The 19,974-nt window shown below is 32.7% G+C and overlaps 1 protein-coding gene across 4 annotated transcripts in view; it reads right to left on the bottom strand.

The window, feature by feature from the left end:
* The window catches only part of LOC138708902 (uncharacterized), a 121,716-nt gene that overhangs the window by 52,958 nt on the left and 48,784 nt on the right, over positions 1-19,974 (bottom strand). The gene's annotated exons all lie outside the window — the stretch shown is intronic.

Here is a 19,974-nt window from a genome sequence, read left to right as displayed (position 1 = left end):
GTATAGATCAGTTTCTGTCAGATGCGTTTCAAATTTACTGTGGACTAAAGCAAGGAGATGCACTATCACCTCTACTTTTCAACTTTGCTCTAGAGTATGCCATTAGGAAAGTCCAGGTTAACAGAAAGGGTTTGGAATTGAACGAGTTACATCAGCTGCTTGTCTATGCGGATGACGTGAATATGTTAGGAGAAAATCATCAAACGATTAGGGAAAATACGGGAATTTTACTGGAAGCAAGTAAAGAAATAGGTTTGGAAGTAAATCCCGAAAAGACAAAGTATATTATTATGTCTCGTGACCAGAATATTGTACGAAATGGAAATATAAAAACTGGAAATTTATCCTTTGAAGAGGTGAAAAAATTCAAATACCTTGGAGCAACAGTAACAAATATAAACGATACTCGGGAGGAAATTAAACATAGAATAAATATGGGAAATGCCTGTTATTATTCGGTTGAGAAGCTTTTATCATCCAGTCTGCTGTCAAAAAATCTGAAAGTTAGAATTTATAGCCTAAAACAGTTATATTATCGGTTGTTCTTTATGGTTGTGAAACTTGGACTCTCACTTTGAGAGAGGAATATAGGTTAAGAGTGTTTGAGAATAAGGTGCTTAGGAAAATATTTGGGGCTAAGCGGGATGAAGTTACAGGAGAATGGAGAAAGTTACATAACACAGAAAAGCATGCATTGTTTTCTTCCCCTGAAATAATCAGGAACATTAAACCCCGACGTTTGAGATGGGCAGGGCATGTAGCACGTATAAGCGAATCCAGAAATGCATATAGAGTGTTAGTTGGGAGGCCGGAGGGAAAAATACCTTTGGGGAGGCCGAGATGTAGATGGGAGGATAATATTAAAATGGATTTGAGGGAGGTGGGATATGTTGATAGAGACTGGATTAATCTTGCACAGGATAGGGACCAATGGCGGTCTTATGTGAGGGCGGCAATGAACCTCCGGGTTCCTTAAAAGCCAGTAGGTAAATAAGTATAATAATAATAATAATAATAATAATAATAATAATAATAATAATAATAATAATAATAATAATATAAAAAGTAGGCCCCTAACGGCTTAGCACAGGAGTTAGCGAGCTGGACTCGTGCCCGAGAGCGTGCTTGGGGAGGCTTGGAATCCTGTTTGGACTGGTTACCAAGTTAGATATTTTCCGAGGCTTTCCACAACTGTAAAGTCAATGTCAGATAATTTTATGGCGAATTCTCGAACTTAGGCTATCTCTCAAAATATAATTTCACTATTGCCAGTCCACTCCTTTGGAGTAGCGGTTAGCATGTCTTTACTGTGATACGAGTGTGGGCGGGTTAAAATCCTGATAGGACGAGTTATCTGGTTGAGGTTTTTTCGGGGTTTTCCTCAATCCACTAAGAGCAAATGCTGGGTAACTTTCGGCGCTGGACCCTGGACTCATTTTGCTCATATTATCACCTTCATTTCACACAGACGCTAGGAAATCATAGCATTTAATAGATAGACGTAAAATAAACCAATTAAAAATCACTATTACCACTGTTACGGACGATAGCTAAAACGTGTAAGACGGCGTTAAATAGCCGATTAAAATAATATTATGCATTATGAAAATCTGGCTTTCAGGTAGTAGCTCCCTGTAAAGCAGGTTTGAATAATTTCAAGGAAAAATTGTTCAGGGGCTGGGTATTGATCCCGGAACCCTTCGCTTAGCGCACGAATGCTCTACCGACTGAACTACCCCAGGAGCTATACACGACACCGTCACAATTTTTCCATTATATCCAAACAACTCAAATGGGCTATAAAGGAAAAATTGTGACGGATTCGTGTGCATCCTGTTAGTGCTATATTTTCAAAATTGTCTCATAGTAAACTCTATTATCTAACATTATTTGAAATATATTAACATTCTATGTATTTTAGCTTAATTCTGCTACATAGTTTGTATTTCAGTGTTTAATTAATAGTTCATAGCATTTCGTTGTTTAATTCGTAAATAACTCTTGTATACATGTACCTCTTATCTAAATCAAATTGTTGAATTCTTTGTAAGTTCATACATATGTATATTATATACTTTTTGCTGGTTGAGTGGAAGAGAAGGCCTTACGGCCTTAACTCTGCCAGCAAAAAATAAATCATTATTATTATTATTATTATTATTATTATTATTATTATTATTACTATTATTATATAGTTTCTGGGGTAGCTCAATCGCTAGAGCATTCATGCGCTAAGAGAAAGGTCCCGAGATCGACACCCAGCCCCGGAACAATTTTTCCTTGAAATTATTCAATATTATTCATTTATAGAGAATGTCCCGTAGTTGGTTGAGGGAAAACCTTTGCGATACTCATATAATTAACGTATGTCAGTGTATCTAAAAAATAGTTTTATAAGTTATTCACGTTTTAGGGTTATGTATGTAGGCCTATGTATGTATGTATGTATGTATGTATGTATGTATGTATGTATGTATGTATGTATGTATGTATGTATGGATGTATGTATGTATGTATGTGTGTATGCATGCTTGTATGTATGTATGTAGCCTATGTATGTATGTATGTATGTTTGTATGTATGTGTAGGACCATGTATATACACATATGAAGAATTCGCGGGAAAAACGATGAATGTCACATTTCTGTTAAGGATTACATAACGATCTAATTGAGTCTATAACTGCAAGATGTAGTGCTGTTTCTATAGAAAATAAAGGAAAGGATTACTGTGTTCGTGGTGGTAATTCTCCTTTTTACCATTTTTCATAAGAACAACATTAAATTTCGCAGTGATCCATTGAATTAGATAATGACATCAACCTTAAGAAAACTGTCACATTCATAATTTTTCCCGCGAACTCTTCATATGTAACATATAAATTACATAGGAATCATATAAGTTTAGCCTAATGTTAATTTGGTAATTGTCCATCCCTGTTTTTTATTTTTAAATTGGTTATTTTACGACGCTTTATCAACTCCTATCTACAACGGTGGACCTCCAACCTTCTTGCATGCATTGACCTTTTTATTGCAGTTGTCAACATTATTAGCAAACCGATTTAGATAACATGTTCTTACTAAACCAGAAGAGTCCACCGCTGTGGAGTAACGGTTAGCATACCTGACCGTGAAACGAGCGGGCCTGGGTTCAAATCGTGGCTGGGACAAGTTACCTGTTGAGGTTTATTTCGGGGTTTTCCCTCAACCCATTAAGAGCAAATGCTGGGTAACTTTCGGCGCTGGATCCTGGACTAATTTTGTTGATATTAACAGTATCTCTTTCAGACGCTGGATAATCATAGAAGTTGATAAAGTGTCGTAAAATGACTAATTGAAGAATAGAAGACGAACTCCTGCGTGCCATCCACAACATACATCAAGGAACAAGGTATTTAATTAGGAAATGTCTATAAATGAAATCCAAGTATGACTTTCTCTGGAAAATATCATGTCAGACGTAAAATTTGTGTCAATAATTCATTCCTTCAACCGGTTATATAGACTGTGAAATGTCGTACGTCTATGTCAAATAGAATGTTTGGTGTTTAGGCCTACATTTTTTCCTTTTCAAACTCTCCTAAACTCCTGTAATGCTGTAAAAACTGTGACCAGCTTCAGGAAATCGATGAACGATAGCCTACATCTGTTACTGCCAGTTCTTAAGTTCTTACGGCGGACAGTAAGTATTGATTTTATAAGCAATTCCTTATTTTGAACATTGCATTATCAGTGAACTGCCTTTCTTGACGCAGTGTGTTTTGAAAATAATATGCAGTAGGCCTATGTTGACAACTTCAATTTGCTTTTTATGTCCAAATGATTCCATCACAAAAAAGGCTGTTCTTCGAACTAATCTCATATATCCAGAAGGAAAAACTAAACAATGCCTTTTGTTAAAAAAAAAAGATGGATTCATAAGGTATAGGCCTAATATTTTAAGATAAGATGCCATTTATAAGGATGACATAACTTTGTGATTGAGTTTACAATAACGGGTAAGTTTGAAGGTAACAACTGTATTAGTTACTGGGTAACTTTCGGTGCTGGACCCCGGACTCATTTCACCGGCATCATCACCTTCATATCATTCAGACGCTAAATAACCTAGATGGTGATACAGCGTTGTAAAATAACCCAATAAAAAAACTGTATTAGTGAGAGAATTTAATAAAAAAATGACCACAAGATCTAGGAATCTCCATAATTGTACGATTTATAAAATCACTGTAAGTCTCTATATTTATTCAACTTTACGATTTACTGAACTAGCGTACTAGATGACTCTGAGTTTCGTAAATTTACAACTTTATAGGACTTCAATTTTACAGTTTATAGAACCACTGCAATAATCTACTAATCCTCCAATTCTACTCGTAAAATTTCTAGTCTCACCACAAAACTAACGCAACCAGTAGCCTATTTAGCCTAGATTATAAAGTTAACTATCAAAAATTTAAAATGGCATCATCACATTACTTATCTTTGTAAAAGGCTTCGTAAAGCAATTTATAAGTTCGTTAATCTTAGATGCTACTTACCCATTAAAGTTCTACGAAATGTTTATTTTTGCCATTTTTCAGTCTATCATTCAATATGGCATTATTGTTTGGGTTGGAAGTACAAAAATTAATCTTAATCCGTTAAATTTACAACAAAAACGAATAATTAAAATTTGTTTGGAGAAACGTTTTGATTATCCAACTAAATTAATTTATTCTAAATTTAGTGTATGTAATATTGAACAAATTTATAAATATGCTCTGTTAAAATTTTATCATAAAAATCGTAATAAGTTTATAAGAGGCACATAATCATGACACAAGACGAAATAATAATTCAACATTAGTAGAACCCAAATGTTACACATCTGCTGGTCTAAAGCATAGCATTAATTTTGGCCCTCGGTTGTATAATTATTTAGCTAAATTACACCCAGAACATCTAACATGTAACCCACTAACATATAACAAGAAAATTAGAAACGTGTTAATGTCTTCAATTTGATTAAATATATTTATAGCCTATGTGTATGAATTAATCAACATATATTATATTTGTATTCTATATTATTCTTCTGTATGTTAATATTATTTATTTAATTTCATTGAAGCTGTAATATTAATTTTAGTTCCCATTTTATTTTATTTTCTATATTCCTCTTATAATAATAATAGCCTATATCTGAACTGCGACCGAACACGAGCGCTGCTCATTCGGTCCTTAAATTGTGTTAATATTATTGTATTCTCTTTTTATATTGATTGTATTATTTTATTTCTAAGTTATTTCTATTGTAATTATATTCTGTATTTAAATAATAAATAATAAACAGAAATTTGATTCTCACTATGCATTCTCCATAAACGTTTAGGCAAATACTAATCCCAAAACAAGATTAGTATCAAATTAAAAATTTTGTTTATTAATAAGCACGTCATTGTGAAATAATTACCTGCATCGGTTATTTTACAATCTTACAATTTTTAGAAATATAAGGCACTACGATATTTTTACTTTGATATAATTTAATTTAGAGTCATTGCAAGATTATCTACCGTCTCTTCTTTCATAAAAAAATAACACTTTTCAAGACGATAATATAGACCAAGCATTATTGCAAAACATTAATTATTTACACCTCTCTTTAATAAGAAATTAATACGGACTTCTGATTTATAAGACATTTTTAAGTCAGTCTGTAAATGTAGCCAATATTATAAAAAAAAATCATACAACTGTAATCAGAAATATTACGTTCTACTGCAGTCAGCAAATCTAGCCAGTTATATTAAAAAAATCATACAACTGTAATGAGAAATATTACGTTCTACTGCAGTCAGTAAATCTAGCCAATATTATAAAAAATCATACAACTGTAATCAGAAATATTACGTTCTACTGCAGTCAGTAAATCTAGCCAATATTATAAAAAAATCATACAACTGTAATCAGAAATATTATGTTCTACTGCAGTCAGTAAATCTAGCCAATATTATAAAAAAATCATACAACTGTAATCAGAAATATTAGTACGTTCTCCTGTAGTCAGTAAATCTAGCCGATATTATAAAAAATCATACAATTGTAATCAGAAATATTACGTTCTACTGCAGTCAGTAAATCTAGCCAATATTATAAAAAATCATACAATTGTAATCAGAAATGTAACGTTCTACTGCAGTCAGTAAGTCTAGCCAATATTATAAAAAAATCATACAACTGTAATCAGAAATATTACGTTCTACTGCAGTCAGTAAATCTAGCCGATATTATAAAAAAAATCATACAACTGTAATCAGAAATATTACGTTCTACTGCAGTCAGTAAATCTAGCCAATATTATAAAAAATCATACAATTGTAATCAGAAATATTACGTTCTACTGCAGTCAGTAAGTCTAGCCAATATTATAAAAAAATCATACAACTGTAATCAGAAATATTACGTTCTACTGCAGTCAGTAAATCTGGCCGATATTATAAAAAAAAATCATACAACTGTAATCAGAAATATTACGTTCTACTGCAGTCAGTAAATCTAGCCAATATTATAAAAAATCATACAATTGTAATCAGAAATATTACGTTCTACTGCAGTCAGTAAATCTAGCCAATATTATAAAAAATCATACAATTGTAATCAGAAATATTACGTTCTACTGCAGTCAGTAAGTCTAGCCAATATTATAAAAAAATCATACAACTGTAATCAGAAATATTACGTTCTACTGCAGTCAGTAAATCTAGCCAATATTATAAAAAATCATACAATTGTAATCAGAAATGTAACGTTCTACTGCAGTCAGTAAGTCTAGCCAATATTATAAAAAAATCATACAACTGTAATCAGAAATATTACGTTCTACTGCAGTCAGTAAATCTAGCCGATATTATAAAAAAAATCATACAACTGTAATCAGAAATATTACGTTCTACTGCAGTCAGTAAATCTAGCCAATATTATAAAAAATCATACAATTGTAATCAGAAATATTACGTTCTACTGCAGTCAGTAAATCTAGCCAATATTATAAAAAATCATACAATTGTAATCAGAAATATTACGTTCTACTGCAGTCAGTAAGTCTAGCCAATATTATAAAAAAATCATACAACTGTAATCAGAAATATTACGTTCTACTGCAGTCAGTAAATCTAGCCAATATTATAAAAAAATCATACAATTGCAATCAGAAATATTACGTTCTACTGCAGTCAGCAAATCTAGCCAGTATTATAAAAAAAATCATACAACTGTAATCAGAAATATTACGTTCTACTGCAGTCAGTAAATCTAGCCAATATTATAAAAAAATCATACAACTGTAATCAGAAATATTAGTACGTTCTCCTGCAGTCAGTAAATCTAGCCAATATTATAAAATAATCACACAACTGTAATCAGAAATATTACGTTCTACTGTAGTCAGTAAGTCTAGCCAATATTATAAAAAATCATACAATTGTAATCAGAAATATTACGTTCTACTGCAGTCAGTAAGTCTAGCCAATATTATAAAAAAATCGTACAAATGTAATCAGAAATATTACGTTCCACTGCAGTCAGTAAATCTAGCCAATATTATAAAAAAAAATCATACAACTGTAATCAGAAATATTACGTTCTACTTCAGTCAGTAAATCTAGCCAATATTATAAAAAAATCATACAATTGTAATCAGAAATATTACGTTCTACTGCAGTCAGCAAAGCTAGCCAATATTATAAAAAAATCATACAACTGTAATCAGAAATATTACGTTCTACTGCAGTCAGCAAATCTAGCCAATATTATAAAAAAATCATACAACTGTAATCAGAAATATTACGTTCTACTGCAGTCAGTAAATCTAGCCAATATTATAAAAAAATCATACAATTGTAATCAGAAATATTACGTTATACTGCAATCAGTAAATCTAGCCAATATTATAAAAAAAATCATACAACTGTAATCAGAAATATTAGTACGTTCTACTGAAGTCAGTAAATCTAGCCAATATTATAAAAAAAATCATACAACTGTAATCAGAAATAGTAGTACGTTCTACTGCAGTCAGTAAATCTAGCCAATATTATAAAAAAAATCATACAACTGTAATCAGAAATATTATGTTCTACTGCAGTCAGTAAATCTAGCCAATATTATAAAAAAATCATACAACTGTAAAAAAAAATATTAGTACGTTCTAATGCAGTCAGTAAATCTAGCCAATATTATAAAAAAATCATACAACTGTAAACAGAAATATTATGTTCTACTGCAGTCAGTAAATCTAGCCAATATTATAAAAAAATCATACAACTGTAAACAAAAATATTAGTACGTTCTATTGCAGTCAGTAAATCTAGCGAGTATTATAAAAAAAATCATACAATTGTAATCAGAAATATTACGTTCTACTGCAGTCAGCAAATCTAGCCAATATTATAAAGAAATCATACAACTGTAATCAGAAATATTACGTTCTACTGCAGTCAGTAAATCTAGCCGATATTATAAAAAAATCATACAACTGTAATCAGAAATATTAGTACGTTCTACTGCAGTCAGCAAATCTAGCCAATATTATAAAAAAAATCTTACATCTGTAATCAGAAATATTACGTTCTACTGCAGTCAGCAAATCTAGCCAATATTATAAAGAAATCATACAACTGTAATCAGAAATATTACGTTCTACTGCAGTCAGTAAATCTAGCCGATATTATAAAAAAAATCATACAACTGTAATCAGAAATATTAGTACGTTCTACTGCAGTCAGCAAATCTAGCCAATATTATAAAAAAAATCTTACATCTGTAATCAGAAATATTACGTTCTACTGCAGTCAGAAAATCTAGCCAATATTATAAAAAAAATCATACAACTGTAATCAGAAATATTACGTTCTACTGCAGTCAGCAAATCTAGCCAATATTATAAAAAAATCATACAACTGTAATCAGAAATATTACGTTCTACTGCAATCAGCAAATCTAGCCAATATTATAAAAAAATCATACAACTGTAATCAGAAATATTACGTTCTACTGCAGTCAGCAAATCTAGCCAATATTATAAAAAAAATCATACAACTGTAATCAGAAATATTACGTTCTACTGCAGTCAGAAAAACTAGACTAAACGATTCACAGTTCTAGGAAAAGTTCAGATAGATGTAAATCACTGTGGGACTGTAATTCTAAATATAGTCTAAGTTATTAATTTTTAAAAACAGTCAGTAAATTTATTTAACTAATCCATAACTATATTTAACAAGAGTTCAAATAAAAATCAACCGGTAGTGTTGAACACATATCCGAAATATTATTTTTTTAAATAGAAAGTAGATTTAGATGAAATAGTTACACAAATAATTAGCATTTTAAAATTCATATTTAAAAGAACATATTATTCAAATCGGGATTTCAAAAATGATATCCGTAATTACATTGCAATTGAAAAAAATATTGTGAAACAACTTAAATTGAATTTGTGGTTAAACAGAGATAATTTAAACTTATTTAATCCGATCTACAAGACGAGGTAGCTATATCATTTTAGGGTGTGTCCTGTTTTGTGTTGAGGTTTACATCACACATAACAATGCTCGCATTACGTAAGAATTTCGGGTGGTTTAAGTACACTGTTTCAAAATGGCTGCCGCGAAAGTAAAAGGAGCCGGCATATGGGTATTCTTGGCAGCCATATTTCAAGTGATAATTTCGCTCTCTCATTGGATGTCGGCAGAACTAACAGGAGGAGTTTGTGGTCGATTTTTCCAACCCTCAAGTAAGCTCCTCCCATTCAGACAATGTGACGCCAGCCATTGACATAATGTCACATCCCCACCCCACTTGGCAACAATGCCAACATACCCCCTCACCCTCCTCTCGATGTTATAATGGCGTCATCTTGCTATATCCTGCACGTCGGGTTTATCAACCGACATTAAATTCCATTAAATAAAAATTATATTAATTGCACAGTAATATCTGATGCTTTGACTGCAATAACAGCTTGGTGGTCTAGACAATTACGTTGTTTTTTAACAACCAAAAACATAGAAAGATTTAAACTTGAGATAACTTGTCAACTTTTTTTTTTATTATTTTTAAGGAAAGGATTAATTAAGAATGTCCTTGCATATAGACATCTAATGATCGGTTAGTCTCTTTCTCTGTGAGAAAATTCTCAATCACACACACACAAAAAGAAAATAAAGTTCACACCAAAGGAAAATGTCGTACTAAAATGACGTGATGTGAAACCAAGGTCTTCATAACAATGGTTCGGAAATAGAATGTTATCGTTCTTTCGAGTTCGAAAGCATAGACCCTAATCACAGTTCTACATGTTTGGTCTTCCATATTTACAGTATAAAGCCATAAAAATAAAAAGTTAATTACAACTAAAACTACTTTGGTGCCATTTTCTTTAACAGTCTCTGGATTGAACAAATTGAAATCACTTTCTCATTTAAAATTAATAATCCACAAGTCATTTTGTAAACTCTCTACAACCTGTAAATGCCCTTGCCTGAAAGAATCTGTAGATGTGAAATACCTGGGAATTATTGTTGATCAGCACTTGAAATGGGATAGACAAATCATCCTTTTATGTAACAGGATACGTAAAACAATTTACAAATTTGTAAACCTTCGCCATTACTTGCCTACTCATGTATTACGTTTGGTTTATTTGGCTATAGTTGAATCTGTTATCCAATGTGGTATAACTGGATGGGGAGGCATTACAAAAACTGCTCTTTTTCCTCTAATTATGTTCCAAAAACGTATAATCAAAATTTGTTTGAAAAGGCGACTGGATTACCCAACAAATTTGATCCATTCCGAATTGAATGTTTTTAGAATTGACCAAATTTATAAATACTCTTTAATGAAATTCTATCATAAAAATAGAATGAAATTTGTAGCTCAGTCACATGCTCATAATACAAGACGAAATAAAATTCTTAAATTAGCTGAACCTAAATATTTCACATCTGCTGCTTTACTACACAGTACAAATTATGGTCCACGTCTATATAATTCGATAATAAAATTTCATCCAGAATTGACTACTTTAAGCAATGAAATTTTCAGATCCAGAATTAAAAATTTATATGACAGACTTCCCTGTATTTATATTATGTACCATGTATTGTAAAACAAGTTTATTTCTATCCTAAGTGTATTTTTCTATTTTATCTTGGTTACTATATCAACATGACCTGCACTAATTATACTACTAATAATAATTTAATATTAATCCATCAATCTCAACATCGTCTCTTTTTTCACTCAGTTATTACTAGTATTATTATTTACTAATTTTATTACAATCTTTATGTGAGCTTTTTCCTTAAGTATCTTGTCTACAAAGTATGTGTATCTCTGTAACGGAACTGTCCCCGAACACGAGCTTTGCTCTTTCGGGGTATTTTAATGTAACGTTTTTATGTAGGTCTATATGTTATTATTAAATAAAATCTAAATCTAAAGTAAAATCATGCAGTTAGTAATTTAATTTAATTACTCGGGAAAAACCATTTGCAATAATTCTAAAAGGAATGTCGGCATAAAAAAAAAGATAAATGAAATATTCAAATGGCAATTTTAAAAACAAATTAATCGTTTTATTTTTTAGAAATCTCATAAGTCAAATATCATTACGATGTACCGAAGTAGCCTAAGGCCTACATATGATAGCCTATTCTGTGCAGAAATTCTGCGTCATCATATGATGAAGGATGAACGGAACGGAGAAAAATTCACTCCGGCACCGGGATTTGAACTCGGGTTTTCAGCTCTACGTGCTGACGCTCTTTCCACTAAGACACACCGGATTCCCATCCCGATGTCGGATCGAATCCTCTCAGTTTAAGTTCCACCTTTTGGGTTCCCTCTAGTGGTCTACCCACATGTACTGCGCCATAGATATATGACAGAGGCACAATGTCCACAGATGTGCAGAGGTGCACCCGCGTTCAAATCCCAGTGCCGGAGAGAATTTTTCTCCGTTCCACTCATCCTTCATCATATGATGACGCAGAATTTCTGCACGGAAATATCATATGCACTTCGATACATCGTAGCCTAATAATATAGCCTATGATATGCGAAAAATAATCACTTAGTAATTTAAGACGGCGCTTATTCCGTCGGATCCCGGCCACCTAGTCACTCATAACGAGTGCACCTCTGCACATGCGTGGACATTGTGCCAATGTCATACATCTATGACGCAGTGCATGAGGGTAGGCCACTAGAGGGAACTCAAGAGGTGGAACTTAAACTGAGAGGATTCGATCCGACATCGGGATGAGAATCTGGTGTGGCTTAGTGGAAAGAGCGTCAGCACGTAGAGTTGAAAACTCGGGTTCAAATACCGGTGCCGGAGAGAATTTTTCTCCGTTCCACTCATCCTTCATCATCTCATAAGTCAAATTTTAACAAAATTGAGTTTATTGCTAATTTCTCTTATATAGGGATTTATATATCGTTTTGCAGAAAAATACCACAAGTCAAACGGTATTTCTGTTGTGGAATGTGCGCTTCAAAAATTAGGTTTTGTAGAGAAGGCCCATAAGTCAGTGACAAGGCTGACACAGATTGAACAAAACTATAGCCTAAGCTGTTGAATTGGCAAATAAATTATTTTTTGTGTGAATTTTGAATTTGTTAGAATAATGCTTTGTCTTTTGTCTAATGTATTATTGTATTAGATTATTTCAAGCAGAACTTTATTATTTATATCCTTAGTGACATTTCATACAGGTTAGAGTAAAAATTCGTTCGCATGAAGCAAGAATTGTGAAGTCAGCTTCTATATAGTGGTTTTGAGAATCAAATTCATATCATTTTTAACAAAACTTTCATTTCATGAAATAAAAAGATTATTTTGTTAAATCTTTAACAGTTTTTGAGAAATTCCATAATTCAAACATTATCAAAAATGAATATTGAGTCCTGATCTATTTAAAATATATTATTTTGCATGCAGAATATTCTTCATGTTTTTACCAACATTTCTAACTTCAAATCTTCCAATTCTTAACTCATGCATTTCTTTTAACAGTTTTTTGTGTTTCCCCGAAACTTTGTAAGTTATTTCGTGACTTAAAGGGTTTATCAAATGTGAACAAAAACAGAAATTCTATTAAAGAAAATTGGCATTATGTGTTAATAACAAAAATTAAAACCATTAGTACTAATGTAGTTCCAAGATTATTATTTGGTTTCATGGAACTTGTTATAAAATAAATGTTGAAATTCGTGAATTAAGTAGAAGAGGTAATGGTATAGCATGTGGAAAATGTGAACGATCATCATGTGCCGTTAGAGATAACTTATGTTGGTATATATACTATCAAGACGTCGATAAAATAGCGGACGACCGAGAAAACGCTGGAAAGATCAATAACACTTATTAATTATGTAGGAACAGGGTACAGAACCTAAATCAACAAATAAGTATGTTACTTCATGCTTTATGGGATTTAGTATTTGTATCCTGTTAGTAAAACTCGGCCAGAAACTGAAGATAACGATTCCATCTTCCGATGCTCTCCAGTTAGAGGCCTACTTAGTGTCGTGTACTTTGAGAGTATTGCTTCTCACCCATTGTTAGTAATAGTAACATGTAACTTACCAAAAGTTACCCACTAACGTTTCTTGAACGTAATACTCAATGTCGCATTATGAATTTACAAAAATGTTGTAAATGTAATTCTGCTACCAAATTTTTAAAAGTGTGCCCAAAATATAGGTAAGTTTCTACTATAGGCCTAGTACCTTAAGGAAAAATGGAATATTTCCCACTATCGATGCTTGAACGTAATATTCAATGTCACATTATTCCGATGCTCTCTATATACTTAATGCCGTATGCTTTGAGAGTATTGCTTCTCCTCCGATTCTACTGCGAACAGACTGTAACACCCATTATTGGTAACAGTAAATGTATGAAAATGTTACCCACTAACGTTGCTCGAACGTAATACTCAATATCGCATTATTCCGATGCTCTCTATATACTTAATGCCGTGTGCTTTGAGAGTATTGCTTCTCCTCCGGTTCTACTAACGAACAGACTGTAACACCCATTATTGGTAACAGTAAATGTATCAAAATGTTACCCACTAACGTTGCTCGAACGTAATACTCAATATCGCATTATTCCGATGCTCTCCATATACTTAATGCCGTGTGCATTGAGAGCACTGCTTCTCCTCCGATTCTACTAACGAACAGACTGTAACTCCCATTATTGGTAACAGTAAATGTACCAAAATGTTACCCACTAACGTTGCTTGAATGTAATACTCAATATCGCATTATTCCGATGCTCTCCATATACTTAATGCCGTGTGCTTCGAGAGCACTGCTTCTCCTCCGATTCTACTAACGAACAGACTGTAACACCCATTATTGGTAACAGTAAATGTATCAAAATGTTACCCACTAACGTCTCTTGAACGTAATACTCAATATCGCATTATTCCGATGCTCTCCATATACTTAATGCCGTGTGCTTCGAGAGCACTGCTTCTCCTCCGATTCTACTAACGAACAGACTGTAACTGCCATTATTGGTAACAGTAAATGTACCAAAATGTTACCCACTAACGTCGCTTGAACGTAATACTCAATATCGCATTATTCCGATGCTCTCCATATACTTAATGCCGTGTGCTTTGAGAGCACTGCTTCTCCTCCGATTCTACTAACGAACAGACTGTAACTCCCATTGGTAACAGTAAATATACCAAAATGTTACCCACTAACGTTGCTTGAATGTAATACTCAATATCGCATTATTCCGGTGCTCTCCATATACTTAATGCCGTGTGCTTTGAGAGCACTGCTTCTCCTCCGATTCTACTAACGAACAGACTGTAACACCCATTATTGGTAACAGTAAATGTATCAAAATGTTACCCACTAACGTTGCTTGAACGTAATACTCAATATCGCATTATTCCGATGCTCTCCATATACTTAATGCCGTGTGCTTTGAGAGCATTGCTTCTCCTCCGATTCTACCAACGAACAGACTGTAACACCCATTATTGGTAACAGTAAATGTATCAAAATGTTACCCACTTACGTTGCTTGAACGTAATACTCAATATCGCATTATTCCGATGCCCTCCATATACTTAATGCCGTGTGCTTTGAGAGCACTGCTTCTCCTCCGATTCTACTGCGAACAGACTGTAACACCCATTATTGGTAACAGTAAATGTATCAAAATGTTACCCACTAACGTTGCTTGAACGTAATACTCAATATCGCATTATTCCGATGCTCTCCATATACTTAATGCCGTGTGCTTTGAGAGCATTGCTTCTCCTCCGATTCTACTAGCGAACAGACTGTAACACCCATTATTGGTAACAGTAAATGTATCAAAATGTTACCCACTTACGTTGCTTGAACGTAATACTCAATATCGCATTATTCCGATGCTCTCCATATACTTAATGCCGTGTGCTTTGAGAGCACTGCTTCTCCTCCGATTCTACTGCGAACAGACTGCAACACCCATTATTGGTAACAGTAAATGTATCAAAATGTTACCCACTAACGTTGCTTGAACGTAATACTCAATATCGCACTATTCCGATGCTCTCCATATACTTAATGCCGTGTGCTTTGAGAGCACTGCTTCTCCTCCGATTCTACTGCGAACAGACTGCAACACCCATTATTGGTAACAGTAAATGTACCAAAATGTTACCCACTAACGTTGCTTGAACGTAATACTCAATGTCGCATTATTAAATATACAAAAATGTTGTAGGCCTCAAAATGTAATTCTGCTACTAAATTGAATGGTACACGGGAATAACGATGAAGGTCCATTTTAGAACGTTTCGAGAAAAACGAATTTTAAAGTTTAAGCACTTAATACTTTGTTATGAGTGTATTTAATAGAAATTGGCGTAGTGGAATGTCAAGAACGATTATTTCTTATTACTAGGTAGACCACATGATAGTAGGCCTACTTCCTTTCCACTATAAGATATCATTATTAACTCAGTTTCGATTTTTGATGGACCTTGATAGTTTTCCCGTGTACCCTTCAATTTTTAAAGGTGTGCCCAAAATATAGGTAAGTTTCTACTACAGTACCTTAAGGAGAAATGGAATATTTCCCACTATCGGTGCTTGAACTTAATACCCAATGTCGCATTATAAAATTATAAAAATGTTGTAAATTCTGCTACTAAACTTTTAAAGTTGTGCCCAAAATATAGGTACGGCTAGGCTAAGTTTGCACTACAGTACCTTAAGCAAACACGAAGTGTTTCCCGCTATGAGTGCTTTAGTGTAATACTCATTGTCGCATTATAAATATACAAAGATGTTGTTAATGTAACTCTGCTACTAACTTTCAAAATTTTGCTCAAAATATAGATACGTTTGCACTACAATACCTTAGCAAAAATGGAATGTTTCCCACTATAGGTGCTTGAACGTAATACTCATTGTCGGATTATAAATTTACAAAAATGTTGTTAATGTAACTCTGCTACTAGGCCTAACTTTCAAAATTTTGCTCAAAATATAGGTAAGTTTGCACTACAGTACCTTACACCTATGCAAAAATGAAATGTTTTCCACTATCGGTGCTTGAACGTAATTCTCAATGTCGCATTATAAATTAAAAAAAAAATGTGTAGCCTATGTAACACTGCTACTAAATTTTCAAAGTTTTGCCAGAAATATAGGTAGCCTTAGGCTAAGTTTGCACTACAGTACTTTAAGCAAACATGAAGTGTTTCTCGCTATCAGAGCTTTAGTCTAGGCCTAATACTTATTGTCGCATTATAAATTTACAAAAATGTTGTAAATGTAACTGTGCCACTAAACTTTCAAAGTTGTACCCGTAATAGACCTATAGGTAATTTTTAAGTTTGCAATACAATACCTTATGCAGAAATTGAATGTTTCCCACTGTAGGTGCTCGAACGAAACATTCAATGTCGCATTATAAATTTACAAAAATGTTGTAAATGTAACTGTGCCACTAAACTTTCAAAGTTGTACCCGAAATATACCTATAGGTAATTTTTAACTTTGCAATACAATACCTTATGCAGAAATTGAATGTTTCCCACTATAGGTGCTCGAACGAAACATTCAATGTCGCATTATAAATTTACAAAAATGTTGTAAATGTAACTGTGCCACTAAACTTTCAAAGTTGTACCCGAAATAGACCTATAGGTAATTTTTAAGTTTGCACTACAATACCTTACGCAGAAATTGAAAGTTTCCCACTATAGGTGCTCGAACGAAACATTCAATGCCGCATTATAAATTTACAAAAATGTTGTAAATGTAACTGTGCCACTAAACTTTCAAAGTTGTACCCGAAATAGACCTATAGGTAATTTTTAAGTTTGCACTACAATACCTTATGTAGAAATTGAATGTTTCCCACTATAGGTGCTCGAACGAAACAATTCAATGTCGCATTATAAATTTACAAAAATGTTGTAAATGTAACTGTGCCACTAAACTTTCAAAGTAGTACCCGAAATAGACCTATAGGTAATTTTTAAGTTTGCACTACAATACCTTATGCAGAAATTGAATGTTTTCCACTATAGGTGCTCGAACTAAACATTCAATGTCGCATTATAAATTTACAAAAATGTTGTAAATGTAACTGAGCCAGTAAACTTTCAAAGTTGTACCCGAAATAGACATATAGGTAATTTTTAAGTTTGCACTACAATACCTTATGCAGAAATTGAATGTTTCCCACTATAGGTGCTCGAACGAAACATTCAATGTCGCATTATAAATTTACAAACATGTTGTAAATGTAACTTTGCCACTAAACATTCAAAGTTGTACCCGAAATAGACCTATAGGTAATTTTTAAATTTGCACTACAATACCTTATGCAGAAATTGAATGTATCCCACTATAGGTGCTCGAACGAAACATTCAATGTCGCATTATAAATTTACAAAAATGTTGTAAATGTAACTGTGCCACTAAACTTTCAAAGTTGTACCCGATATAGACCTATAGGTAATTTTTAAGTTTGCACTACAATACCTTATGCAGAAATTGAATGTTTCCCACTATAGGTGCTCGAACGAAACATTCAATGTCACATTATAAATTTACAAAAATGTTGTAAATGTAACTTTGCCACTAAACTTTCAAAGTTGTACCAGAAATAGACCTATAGGTAATTTTTAAATTTGCACTACAATACCTTATGCAGACATTGAATGTTTTGCACTATAGGTGCTCGAACGGAACATTCAATTTCGCATTATAAATTTACAAAATGTTGTAAATGTAACTTTGCCACTAAACTTTCAAAGTTGTACCCGATATAGACATATAGGTAATTTTTAAGTTTGCACTACAATACCTTATGCAGAAATTGAATGTTTCCCACTATAGGTGCTTGAACGAAACATTCAATGTCACATTATAAATTTACAAAAATGTTGTAAATGTAACTTTGCCACTAAACTTTCAAAGTTGTACCCGATATAGACCTATAGGTAATTTTTAAGTTTACACTACATACCTTATGAAGAAATTGAATGTTTTCCACTATAGGTGCTCGAACGAAACATTCAATGTTGCATTATAAATTTACAAAAATGTTGTAAATGTAACTGAGCCAGTAAATTTTCAAAGTTGTACCCCAAATAAACCTATAGGTAATTTTTAAGTTTGCACTACAGTACCTTATGCAGAAATTGAATGTTTCCCACTATAGGTGCTCGAACGAAACATTCAATGTCGCATTATAAATTTACAAAAATGTTGTAAATGTAACTTTGCCACTAAACTTTCAAAGTTGTACCCGAAATAGACCTATAGGTAATTTTTAAGTTTGCACTACAATACTTATGCAGAAATTGAATGTTTTCCACTATAGGTGCTCGAACTAAACATTCAATGTCGCATTATAAATTTACAGAAATGTTGTAAATGTAACTGTGCCACTAAACTTTCAAAGTTGTACCCGAAATAGACCTATAGGTAATTTTTAAGTTTGCACTACAATACCTTATGCAGAAATTGAATGTTTCCCACTATAGGTGCTCGAACGAAACATTCAATGTCGCATTATAAATTTACAAAAATGTTGTAAATGTAACTGAGCCAGTAAACTTTCAAGGTTGTACCCCAAATAAACCTATAGGTAATTTTTAAGTTTGCACTACAATACCATATGCAGAAATTGAATGTTTCCCACTATAGGTGCTCGAACGAAACATTCAATGTCGCATTATAAATTTACAAAAATGTTGTAAATGTAACTGAGCCAGTAAACTTTCAAGGTTGTACCCAAAATAAACCTATAGGTAATTTTTAAGTTTGCACTACAGTACCGTAGACCTATGCAAAAATGGAATGTTTTCTATTATCGGTGCTTGAGCGTAATATTCAATGTCTCATTATAAATTGACAAAAATGTTGTTAATGTAACTCTGCTACTAAACTTTCAAAGTTATGCTCAAAATACAGGTAAGTTTGCACTATAGTATCTTAAGCAAAAATGAAATGTTTTGCAGTAATGATGTTGAACGTAATATTCAAGGTCGCATTATACATTTATAATATTGTAAATGTCACTACCATTAAATTTTCATAAATGTCCCAAAATATAGGTAAGTTTGCATTACAGTACCGTATGCAAAAAAAAAAGGGTCGGGGCAAAAGAAGATATCAGATGATAGACTACATCATGGTAGACGCATATGGATCATATGAGGTGTCTGAGAGTAAGGCGGAAAAAAGGGAAAATTGAAGAAAGTTAGATTCGCAGTGAAGGACCTGCCCTTGGACAGAAAACTATTAATGAATGATATTTCATCAAATATTTCATCAATGAAATCTTGAAATTCATAATCATGAGCGTTAGAAACTTAAAAATGATTTAGTTTTGAAATTCGAATTTAACAAGTTTGGCTATAAGTTTTAGGCTACTTAAAAA

The sequence above is a fragment of the Periplaneta americana genome, chromosome 11, assembly GCF_040183065.1.
Source record: "Periplaneta americana isolate PAMFEO1 chromosome 11, P.americana_PAMFEO1_priV1, whole genome shotgun sequence".
Classification (NCBI taxonomy): Eukaryota; Metazoa; Arthropoda; class Insecta; order Blattodea; family Blattidae; genus Periplaneta; species Periplaneta americana.
This window is presented reverse-complemented; position numbering and strand designations above follow the sequence as displayed.